The sequence below is a fragment of the Phoenix dactylifera genome, unplaced genomic scaffold, assembly GCF_009389715.1.
Source record: "Phoenix dactylifera cultivar Barhee BC4 unplaced genomic scaffold, palm_55x_up_171113_PBpolish2nd_filt_p 001996F, whole genome shotgun sequence".
Taxonomy (NCBI): Eukaryota; Viridiplantae; Streptophyta; class Magnoliopsida; order Arecales; family Arecaceae; genus Phoenix; species Phoenix dactylifera.
Window position 1 is genome coordinate 15,873 of NW_024069277.1, and position 12,852 is coordinate 28,724.

The 12,852-nt window shown below is 52.4% G+C and overlaps 1 pseudogene; it reads left to right on the plus strand.

Annotated features, from left to right (window-relative positions):
• The first annotated feature begins 12,155 nt into the window (after positions 1–12,155).
• LOC120109294 lies at positions 12,156–12,253 on the plus strand (annotated as a pseudogene).
• Positions 12,254–12,852: the final 599 nt, after the last annotated feature.

Consider the following 12,852-nt stretch of genomic DNA (forward strand, 5'->3'; position numbering starts at 1 on the left):
CCTACCTTGTTGGAGGACTCAAAGGATCATGTACGGAAATGCGACGCCTGCCAGCGCCACGCCAACGTCCAGAGAGTCCCTTCTGTCCCCTTGGCACCAATCACTGCACCCTGGCCCTTCGCCCAGTGGGGAATGGATATCCTCGGACCATTCCCCGTCGCTTCAGCTCAGCGGAAATTTTTGATTGTTGCAATCGACTACTTCACCAAGTGGGTGGAGGCAGAGCCGCTGGCCACTATCACGGAGGTGCAAGTCCGGAAGTTCGTGAAGAAGAACATCATTGTCCGATTTGGGGTACCTCGGGTCCTCATCTCGGATAATGGGCGACAGTTCGACAACAAGCATTTCCGTGACTTCTGCGAGGAGTTCGGGATCGAGCATCGGTTCACATCTGTGTCGCATCCCCAAACCAACGGCGAGGCCGAGGTCACAAATCGGACAATCCTCCAAGGAATCAAAGCGCGAATCGGTCGGACGGGGCAAGCTTGGGTCGAAGAACTCGAGAATGTCCTTTGGGCGTATCGGACCACGCATCGGACCCCTACCGGGGAGACGCCTTTCAGCCTAACCTATGGCACGGAAGCCGTTGTCCCCGTGGAGCTCGGACTCCCCTCACCTCGGGTGGCCGCGCACCGACCCGAGGCCAATTCGGAACAACTCCGAGGGAACCTGGATCTCTTGGAAGAAGCGAGGGAAACGGCGCAGGTTCGGATGGCGATGTATCAGCGGAGGGTGGCCCGATATTACAACTCCAAGGTCCGACCGAAGCTTTTCAGAATCGGAGATCTGGTGCTAAGGCGAGCTAAAGCATCTCGACCTGCGGAAGGTGGGAAGCTAGCGCCAAATTGGGAAGGCCCATATAAGGTTCGCTGGGTAAACCGACCTGGCTCCTACCAGTTGGAGGCCCTAGATGGTCGAGAAATTCTAAGGAGCTGGAATTCCGCTAACCTGCGGATGTATTACCAGTAGAACGACGATGCCAGAAAGACAGTTCAAAAATGTATAACACTTTGCATTTCAATAATTTCTGGTTACAACGGCGTGCTCGTGTGATTACAAGGAATTCCCAGAGGAGAATTAGGGTGTAAAGAAAGTAAAGAAGAGGTGGAGACTCCGAGGAGCTGAAGATCTGGGATCCCGAAACCTCCATCTGAAGCGGTTGCAATCCCGTCGGAAGTGGGTGCTTCCAACCGGAGGCGCCATCGGCGTCTCACGAAAGAGACGAAGAGCCGGCGCGGATGAAGAAGAAGTGGACGAAGGAGAAGTCCACACTGCCTCCAACCGGAGGCGCCATCCACGCCCCACGAAGAGGATGAGGAGCCGCCGCAGACGAAGCTCCCGCTGCCTCCAGGGGAACGCCACCTCCAAGGGATATTCCGGTCCTCCCCAGTATTAGGGGAGAGAAGGAATACAAGGGGGAAGAGCATATGGAGGCGCGGTCCCGGATCGAGCGTCTGGTGCAGAGCTCAATCGGGAGGCTGAACTTCAAGGAGGGGAGATGTGATCCCGGATGAAACGCCTAGAGCGGAGTTCCGCCGGGGAGACCCTCCTTGCTGATCCCAGATGAAACGGCTAGTTGGCTGAAGTCGCGAGGGGCGCGCCTCCCGTTCCTTCGGCAGGAGTCTCTCAGCCATGCGCCAGAGAGAAGGTCCACGATCCATGGCAACTTGAACAGCTCCGGCTTGGCAAACTCCATCGCACCTGCACCTGTATTTATAGCCAAACTGCAGCCCCCCGGCCGTTCCGATGCGGGTGGCTCCCATAAATGCGGACGCATTGAATCCGGAGCCGTTCTGGCTCTCGAGGCGTATCTTCCCGCGATTTTCTAAGTGTCATTCTCCTTAATCGCATTCTTTGTGCAGGACACTCTGGGTGGCACGTACCCCTAGGTCCACATATCTCCGCTCGCGCCCAAGCCGCATCCGCCTCGAAGAACGCGCGCATCGCGGCCGCTTAACTGACACTCCTTGCAAGCAGCAACTGGCGATCCGATTTCCCAGGTAACGCATCAATTAGCGTTTAATGCCCTTCTGGTGTTCCCCAGGCAACGCTTGGAGAAGAGGAGAAACACGATCGCAGCTGGCCACGGAGAAACCCCGTCGGGCTGCAAGCGACAGGCGCATGGCCAACGAGCGGAATTTCCCGAGGCACGGCCCTCGGATGCCAGGCTAACCCGATGATCATCCTGGGAGCAGACTAGCCTGAAGCCCCGACCGGTCGCCTCGGCTTGCGCCAGCCTTGGCCGACCAACGAGCGGAATCTCCCGAGGCCCGGCCCTCGGATGCCAGGCTAACCCGATGGTCATCCCGGGAGCAGACTAGCCTGAAGCCCCGACCGGTCGCCTTGGCTTGCGCCAGCCTTGGCCGACCAACGAGCGGAATCTCCCGAGGCTCGGCCCTCGGATGCCAGGCTAACCCGATGGTCATCCCGGGAGCAGACTAGCCTGAAGCCCCGACCGGTCGCCTTGGCTTGCGCCAGCCTTGGCCGACCAACGAGCGGAATCTCCCGAGGCTCGGCCCTCAGATGCCAGGCTAACCCGATGGTCATCCCGGGAGCAGACTAGCCTGAAGCCCCGACCGGTCGCCTTGGCTTGCGCCAGCCTTGGCCGACCAACGAGCGGAATCTCCCGAAGCTCGGCCCTCGGATGCCAGGCTAACCCGATGGTCATCCCGGGAGCAGACTAGCCTGAAGCCCCGACCGGTCGCCTTGGCTTGCGCCAGCCTTGGCCGACCAACGAGCGGAATCTCTCGAGGCTCGGCCCTCGGATGCCAGGCTAACCCGATGATCATCCCGGGAGCAGACTAGCCTGAAGCCCCGACCGGTCGCCTTGGCTTGCGCCAGCCTTAGCCGACCAACGAGCGGAATCTCCCGAGGCCCGGCCCTCGGATGCCAGGCTAACCCGATGATCATCCCGAGAGCAGACTAGCCTGAAGCCCCGACCGGTCGCCTTGGCTTGCGCCAGCCTTGGCCGACCAACGAGCGGAATCTCCCGAGGCTCGGCCCTCGGATGCCAGGCTAACCCGATGATCATCCCGGGAGCAGACTAGCCTGAAGCCCCGACCGGTCGCCTTGGCTTGCGCCAGCCTTGGCCGACCAACGAGCGGAATCTCCCGAGGCTCGGCCCTCGGATGCCAGGCTAACCCGATGACCCTCCCGGGACCAGACTAGCCTGAAGCCCCGACCGGTCGCCTCGGCTTGCGCCAGCCTTGGCCGACCAACGAGCGGAATTTCCTGAGGCCTAACCCTCGGATGCCTGGCTTTGTGCCGGAAGAATTTCCTGAGGCCTAACCCTCGGATGCCTGGCTTAGTGCCGGAAGAATTTCCTGAGGCCTAACCCTCGGATGCCTGGCTTAGTGCCGGAAGAATTTCCTGAGGCCTAACCCTCGGATGCCTGGCTTAGTGCCGGAAGAATTTCCTGAGGCCTAACCCTCGGATGCCTGGCTTAGTGCCGGAAGAATTTCCTGAGGCCTAACCCTCGGATGCCTGGCTTAGTGCCGGAAGAATTTCCTGAGGCCTAACCCTCGGATGCCTGGCTTAGTGCCGGAAGAATTTCCTGAGGCCTAACCCTCGGATGCCTGGCTTAGTGCCGGAAGAATTTCCTGAGGCCTAACCCTCGGATGCCTGGCTTAGCGCCGGAAGAATTTCCTGAGGCCTAACCCTCGGACGCCTGGCTTAGTGCCGGAAGAATTTCCTGAGGCCTAACCCTCGGATGCCTGGCTTAGGGCCGGAAGAACTTCGAGAGTCAGGAGTCGGCAAGACGCTGCCAAGAGTTAAAAAGAAAAAAAAAGAGGAGGACGAAAGCGAGATGAAGAAACATTCGACTTGTATTAATTTTCATTGTTTCAGGGCCAAGGCCCATACAATTTGGCAAAACGCCGACATACAAAAAAAAGAGGACAACGAAAGGTACAAGAGGTCAGCTTGGAGGAACCCCCGGGTCGGGAGCGTCGGGCTCGTCCGCAGGGGGTAGGGAGGCGGTAGGAGAATCAGCAGGCGATGGCGCCGGAGAGGAGTCGAGAAGGGAAATCCCACTCAGGTCAACTTCGGGGTACTTAGCCGACACCCTTGCCAGGCCCTCCTCGAAGCCTAAGATGAAGGATTCGGACCCCGCGTCCGACGCGTCACGGACGAACTCGTCAGACTGACGATAGGCCCGTACCGCCTCCGACATATCACGGGTGAACTCGGCGGACTGACGATAAGCCTGTACCACCTGGCGCCCGATCTCCGCACTCTTCTCGGCCAGCGCCGCCTCTGCTCGCTCCGTAATCTGAGCCTTAGCCTCCAAGACCTTCGCCACAATCCGGTCTTCAGCCTCGGAGGAGACCCTCAGCAGATTAGCCTGAGCCTCCTTATGCTTCGCCTCGGCAGCAGTGCGAGCGGCCTCAGCTTCCTCCAGGCGCGAATGGAGCTCTTGGTCGTTCGCGCGGGACCTCTCCAAGGCTGACTCCAATTCGCCCAGTTTGGCTTCAAGAGACCGGGTTCGGTTGCGGGCGCTATCGGCAGACCGCTGAGCCTTCTCCCACCTCTCTCGATAGTCCGCGACCTTCCGGGACTGCTTTTCAGCTCGTTCCTCTGCCTTCTTAACCCTGCTTTCGAGGCCCGAGGCGACTTTGAGTTGCTCCCGAGCTTCCAACAGTTGCTTCTCGAGGGCGGCGAAGCCGAGTGCCCGCTCTTCGGCCTCCCGGAGCCTCGCCTCGAGGTCCCCGGTCGTCCTGCCCGCCACAGCCTGGCCTCCCTCTTCCACTGCTTTCAGTCGGTCCTCGGCCTTCGCCAGAAGCCCCGCCTGTTCCTTGTAGCACTCCTCTAGACGGATCATGTACTGGGTGAGCTAAGAGATAGGAAAAGTGAGGGCGTCAGGCGGAGAACAACAGAGCTAATAAATGGTGAAAAGCGGCCAGAAGAGCACTCACCGACATGAGACAGACGCAGCTGGCAGCCCCGACGTCAGAGACCCCCAACTCCCGGACCCGCCGACGGTCCTTCTCCAGCAGCACTGTTTCGATGAGGTTTCGGGCGCCATCGGTAGTGAAGGCCGACCCCGATTTCTCTCCGGAGCCGGATGGTGGTTCTGCAGCCTTACCCTTATCCATCGCCTGGGGAAGAGTCCTGCTGATTGTGCTCGGGGCGGGGGTCACTCCAGGAATTGATAGGGCCCCGCTCGGCCGGGGCCTCGGCGCGTCCCTCCTCGAATCATCAGGAGCCGGCTGAGTCGAAGGCCGGGCCGGGGACCGATCACGTCCGACCCGTCCGTCTCGAGCGGGCTCGGATGATACCTCCGGAATAGCGGCAGTCTCACCACCGGAGGGCTGATACAGCGTCAGCTGCCGGTCCGTGCCCACGGCGTCTCCCTGATCGGTGGGCCCGGACTCGTCGGTCGGCGTCGGAGGCACCTCCTTGCGGGACTTCTTCGCCGGCGGGGCCCCGCTCGGAGGAGCTCGTTTCCTCCTCCGGACCGCTTCCAGTAGGGACGACCTACCAACAGCCGGTCCCTTGTCCGACCGCATGACGTCGTCAATCTCTGCAACAAGAACGAGATGGTCGAGGGCTGAGAAACCGAAGGAAAGAACGAGACGAAAGAGAAGAAAAGAGTCAAAAAAGAAATGGTGGCGGGCTCACGGTCGGTGGGGACCGAGCTCAGACCGACATTCACCAAGGTATCCTCGGAAATAAGGCGGGCCACCGGGGGGAGCTGGCCCTCGGCAACCAACCCCTTCAAGGCGGCCAAGCCATCGGATTCCTCCCTCGACAGTCTCGATAGGCCGATCGGGGACTTCATCGGCGTCTCCCAGGTCGCCCTGATTTCCCAAGAGGGATCTACATCGATGAAGAAGAAACGCTCCTTCCAGCCGTGAATGGAGGAAGGAGCCTCTTTGACGAGGCCGCACCCTCGCCGCGCCGCAAAGCACCACCACCCTTTGTCCTGGGGGTGGCCACTCAGGCTGTAGAACTCCCAAAAAACATTCAGAGTGGCAGAAATCTCGTGCATGCGGCAGAGAACCTGGAAGACCGTCAGGGCACGCCACGAGTTCGGCACCAGTTGCGTCGGCGCAACTCTTAAACCCCGGAGTACCTGCACGACTAAGTCCGAAGGGGGAAAGCGGAACCCGGCCTGGAGAATGCCCTCATTGATGGCGATCTTCCTTGGAGGAGGATGGGACATCCTCTCCTCAGGCCCCGGGAGCGTAACGTTGCAGGCCTCGGGAAGGTGGTACCGAGCCACGAGTTTGTCTAAGTCTTCGGCGACCAGCTCCGACTTAATGTGGTCTGCTCTCACTTCGCCCATTCCTAATGGCCAATAAACCTACGGTCAGGACGGGGACAAGAAGGGGGGAAAGATCGGGACGACTGGGGTACACTAGTACAAAAGGAGAAAGTATGGAGAGCCCTAAGTAGAAGAATGGGGTAACTCACCGGAAGAGAAGGAAGAACGGCTCCGAGAGCGTCAAAGGAGAAGCAAGCGAACAGTCCGACGGCAACAACGGCAGCGCAAAGGGAAAACTCGAAAATGTCTGTAAAGAGAAAGACGGACGGGGGAGGGCCCCCGGTTAAATAGGCGGAAAGGCGGGTGATGCCTCGATGACGCCAGAGGACGCCTGGCCGCCGAAGGGTCGCTCGCGCCCCAAAGGCGAATCGACACCATTAAGGAAGGATGTCCGCCGAAATCCTCAGACTGCCAGGTCAGCAACAACCGCCATACGCCATAAAGAAGGCGGAGAGCTCGAAGCGCGCGCGCCTCTCCGAGGGATGGCGGCAATCTCGAAGCATCACTCCCTTCACCCGTTCCCCTTCTGGTTCCAGGCTCGGAAGTGGGGGGCTACTGTTACGGGGGAACTAAGCCGCCATGCTCCACGTGACCGGCACGCGCGCCCATGAAGACTACGGCTGTCCTTTGATCCAGCAATCCGACCCCGAGTCGGACATCTTCGGCTCCACAGCCCGACCTCGAGTCGGCGGCCCTTCGATCCAACAGTCCGGCCCCGAGTCGGACATCTTCGGCTTCGCAGCCCGACCCCGAGTCGGCTGCCCCTTAATCTAGCAATCCGACCCCAAGTCGGATATCCTCAGCACCGCAGCCCGACCCCGAGTCGGCTGCCCCCTGATCCAGCACTCCGACCCCGAGTCGGAGATCTCTTGATAACGACAGGCTGCTTCCCAGAGGCACGCCGAGGCCTCCTGCTCCACTACTCCCTGCAACGGCTGTACCCGATGCTGTTCCACGATCTCCTGTATCAGCCGTACAAAGCGGAACTCCACTACGCCCTGTCATGGCCGTACCCAGCGCTGCTCCACGACGCTCTATAACGGCCATGTCAGTGGCCACTCCATCGCGCCCCACGATGACAAACCCCCCTGAGAGACCCCCCAGCCAGGGATATATGCGGCTGGGGGGAGAAGGGGGGGTAAGCAATATCTTCCAGAGCACTCTCTTGCTTGCTATTATCATCTCTCCTCCTCCTCCAATCTCCTCTGACTTGATCGTCGGAGGGCCCCCGCTACCCCAGTGGTGGTGCGAGGCTTGCTCGCAGGTTTCCCGGTGGAAGGTGGAGCGTAACCAACACCAACCAAGACAACTCAGACGGAACCCCATTCACACCGCTGTGTCAATCGTTCTCGGTTTGGACCACCAGCAACAGTAAGAATTAAAACTTTTAAAACTATTAGGAAGATCAAATCTTCACCTTGCGCGGGTAGATGATCACCGCAAATCTGAATTCGTGGTTTTGGAAGAGGGTTCGCTTGAAGCCGTTCAAACGTCCGGCCTCTACGGGTATCCACACGAAGCAGGATCCGATCCAAGCTCTCTATCTCACCGGGGTGCTAGCTCCCTTGCAGAGATAGCTTTGATGGCTGATGTCCTCCCTCTCAATCAACTCTTGATTGTGCTTGGAAGGAGGAAGAAGAAGGATGAAGAAGAGGAAGAAGATGAGCCCCTACGCAGCCTTTTGCTGTTCCTTGCATTGGATGAAGGAAGGGAAGGGAAAGGAAGCCGCCAACTCTTGGCTTTTCTTCTCCCTTTGCTTGCGGCTGAACCAAGAGGAGGAGAGGGGGCTTCCACGGCTTGAAGAGGAGGAAAAAGATTCATCTAGGGCGCCGGCCCTAGTCCTCCTTTAATAAGGATGAAGGGCTCCTACAACTTAGGAGCCCTTGACAACTTTCCAAGAGGGGGCGCCGGCCCCCTCTCTCTTCATGTCGGACCTAATCAAGTGGAGAGGGGCTGATGCCCCTCTTACTTGGTTAGCCTAATCCTCTTCCAAAGAGGATTAGGTCCCTCTTTCATGGTTTAATCCTAATCTAATTAGGATTGGTCAAATTGGGTTCAATCTATGCTAGTCCTAATCCAATTAGGACTTGAATGAACCATGACTCAATTGAACTCTTCAATCCTAATCCAATTAGGAGTCATGTTGATTCATTAGATTAATAATTAATTTAGACTTAAGGAATCCTAATCTAATTAGGATTTGTTTAATTTTAGTCCTAATCCAATTAGGACTCTATTTGAATCCGAAGTCCTAATCTAATTAGGATTTCTAGGAATCCTACTCCAAGTAGGAATCCTATTTTAATTCAAAATTCCTAATCTCATTAGGATTGTAGGAATCCTATTCCAAGTAGGAATCCCAGTCCTACTCCAACTAGGATTCCCAGTCCTAATCCAATTAGGATTCTAGGAATCCTACCCGAAGTAGGACTCTTGTTTCAAGTCCAATTAATTAATTTCCTTGGTTCCTTCTTCAACTTCTTTATCAATCAAATTGATTACTTGTGATTCTTAATCACGATTTCAACCATCGGATCGGTCAATACTTCTAGTGTGTGTGACCCCATAGGTTCTATTCTGACTGGTAGTGAGATATATTGTGATCTCTATCTCAATATTATTGAAAACTCCTTTCAATGGGTTGGAACGATTCCAACTCAACTCATTAGGGTTTATCGATCATCAAGATAATCCCTATGAGTCCCACCATCCACCAGTGACACCTAGCAGCATGTAGTGGCTACTCAGCAGAATAGAATGATGAACCTCTAGGTGCAGTTAACATGTGATACAGTCCTACTATCGTGGATCCCTACAGGACGGAGGTCATGGACAACTCGTCAAACCCCATCGTCTGTCATATGTCAAGATTTATTCGACTTGAGTTCGATAGTGGAAAACTCTTTTTCCACTTTATATTACTGCCCTGGCCAAGGTCTTAGAACTCAGTCTAACAAATCACATAGGATCACTCCTCTTCTATCAAGGTCGATAGATTTCTTATAGGTGCATACCCTACTCCTACAGTGAACCTACTGCAGCCAATCTACACTGCATGGACCCATATGGCTAGAGACCATGTATGTGTGCAGTCAAACTACAATAACCTCACTGTGAGTAGCCGAAGCACCGCAGGTCAAAGGACCAGTCACACTACTGCAACATCAAGCAAGTCACTGACGAGTGGATAGACATCCAAGTGACTTCTTGTCTTGGTCACGCTCAGTACCCTTGTTCTCTAACAAGCACCTGCACTATCACTTCAGTGTCCCTACACTGTGGACTCAAGTCTCGTCCATCCAGAAGGAAAGTGATCTGTGCACTGATCGGATCGATCACCGTCCTCGTGATGATCCATTGATCAGGAGCATTTAGAAATTAATCACCAATGATACATGGCTCAAATTCTCAACTTTTGAGAATATGTATCATCATCTTATTAATTCCTTGGACGATTCATAGACACATAAACAATATGAATGAAAAGATGCCTTTTATTTATTCAATAATAAATAGTCAAGTACAAAATTATGTCCCTAGAATTAATAATGTGTCAGCCAGATTGGCTTCTAGGGCATACATCTAACAGCGCCAACTCGTGGGGACACGAGTCGGGACTAACTCACCCTGCTCATTTTTGACTACCATCAGACCTGCTTTTTTGGGCACGACTTGAGTAGGACTTACCCACTTGCTATCGAAAATTGGGTAAATAATACCCACGTCAAGCAACTTGAGGACTTCTGCTTTAACCACATCTCTCATCGTAGGATTCAACCTGCGTTGCATTTGCCTTGTGGTTTTGGCATTATCCTCCAAATATATCCGGTGCGTGCAAATCAAAGGGCTAATCCCCTTCAAGTCGGCAATAGACCACCCTAAAGCTCCTTTATGATTCTTGAGAACACCAAATAATTTTCTTTCTTGGGCATGATCAAGATCAGATGAGATGATTATAGGGAAAGTGTCCTCGGGTCCAAGAAAGGCATACTTGAGTTCCTTCGGTAAAGGTTTCAACTCGAGCTTAGGTGCTTGTTCATGGGATGGTACTATCTTTGCTCCTCGAGATGGCAAATGTTCAAATTCCTCTATTCTCGGTCTCCACCCATTGACCATCATGACATCCGAGTTATCTAAAATAGGTGGGACCGTATCATCAGTAGTACCTTCAGAACACCAATCTATCAAACCATTGTCGGCCGATTCAGTAAATGTTTCTTTTAACAAATATTCTTCCGCAATGGTTTCAACCCATTCAACTTCTTTACTTTCTTCATGTTCACTGGGTTGTTTGCCTATACTAAAGACGTTCAGTTCCAAGGTCATATTTCCAAAAGAAAGCTTCATGACACCATTCCTACAATTGATCAATGCATTAGAAGTTGCAAGAAATGGGCGTCCTAAGATGACCGGAATCTGAGATGGTGAATTGGAAGCCGGATGTGTGTCCAGTACGATAAAATCAACAGGAAAATAGAACTTGTCTACTTGGACCAACACATCTTCGATAATCCCTCTAGGAACCTTCACTGACCTGTCAGCTAATTGTAACGTCACAGTTGTTGGCTTCAACTCACCCAAACCGAGTTGCTCATATACCGTATATGGCAACAAGTTCACACTCGCTCCTAAATCTAGTAATGCTCGCTCAATCCTAAAATTGCCAATGATGCACGAGATAGTTGGGCAACCTGAATCCTTATATTTAGGAAAAATGTTATGCTGTAAAATTGCACTCACATTTTCAGCCAGAAATGCCTTCTTCTTGACATTTAAACGACGCTTGACAGTGCACAAATCTTTTAAAAATTTTGCATAGGAAGGCACTTGTTTGATTGCATCAAGAAGAGGTACATTGATTTTTACTTGCTTAAAAAGCTCAAGAATTTCAGAGTTTGGTTCAAGCTTTTGCAAGGGCTTTAATCTTTGTGGAAATGGTACAGGAAAAGGACATTCAATTTTTTCAGTAGATGTTGGTGCTTCAGTTTCTTCATTATCCTTTTCTTTTGTCTTGGGAGGGTCAGAATCTGGTATGACTTGTGTTTGTTCTGGGACTGGTCGGTCAATAATCTTTCCACTTCGCAATGTTATTATACTCTTTGCTTGCTCTTTATGCGAAGTTGAAGATGATGCATTGCTACCGACGTAGACTTAAGGGTTAGGTTGTGGTTGAGCTGGTAGCTTACCCTTCTCTTGAGCACTTAAAGCAGTGGTCAGCATTGTCAGTTGATTTCTTAATTCATCATTGATTTTAGCTTGACCTTGCATGAAAGATTGCAAAGTTTCTTCGAGACTGGATTTTTGAGGGGGTGCATGTGCATAATGAGGGTGCGGAGGTGGAGGAGTTGGGTTATATACTTGTTGAGGTTGGTCATTCCTCCACCTGAAATTTGGATGGTTCTTCCATCCAGGGTTGTAAGTACCCGAAAAAGGATTATTGAAAGATTTTTGATAGGTATTCATAACATTGGCCTGATCGTGCAAGACTTCCTTGAATGCAGGTATTGTGGGGCAATCAGTGATGAGATGGCCAGGCATCTCGCAAATCCTACAACACTCGTTGTTATGCTCTACGGTCTTGACGGGTTCAATCCTTCTAAGTTCAATTTCCTCTACCTTCCTAGTAAGGGCTGCCATTTTAGCTTGAATATCATCCTGAGTATTAAGGTTGTAAAGGCCCCCGTATGGAATGCTAGTAGTCTTAGGCAAAGGTTTATTCACTCTATCCCCTGTATCCCATAATTGTGCAGTCTCTGCGAGAGAGTCTAAATAGTCCCATGCCTCATCGGGTTGCTTTTCCAGAAATAGACCATTGCACATAGTCTCTATAAATTGTTTCAACTGTGGGGAGAACCCTTCGTAAAAGAAACTAATGGTTCTCCATGTTTCAAACCCATGATGAGGACAAGAGAGTAGCAAATCTTTAAATCTCTCCCAGCATTCATAAAATATTTCATGGTCTTTTTGTTGGAAATTACTAATGTGCCTTTTCAAAAAATTAGTCCTTTGTGCGGGAAAGAACTTTTTTAAGAATTCTCTTTGCATATCATGCCATGTTCCTAACGATCTTGGTCTCAAGGAGTTCAGCCATGTTTTGGCTTTATCCTTCAAGGAAAAAGGAAACAAGGTTAATTTAAGGACATCTTCTGATACATTTGGCACTCTAAATGTGATGCTAATTTCTTCAAAATCCTTAAGGTGAAGATAAGGGTTCTCGGATTCCATTCCATGATACTTTGGCAGCAATTGAATTACTCCTGGTTTGATTTCAAAGTGTCCTACATTTTCAGGAATAATCATGCATGAAGGTTGACTAGTCCTAGTGGGATGTAAGTATTGTCGAAGTGTCATAACTGGGGGTCTACCTTCATTACCATGGTGACTTCCTACATCATCATCAGCCATCTCACCAGATCTGAGATTTTGCGAAAAAGTTTCAATAATGTGATCTAAGGAATTGTCAAAAGGTTGTCGACTCAGACGTCCAGTGTTGTCCCTATTCCAACCTAGCATACAAAATTTCAGAGTTTATTTATTTGTTTGTTTTTTTTATTTTTTATTTTTTTTTTAATGATTACCCTTGATCT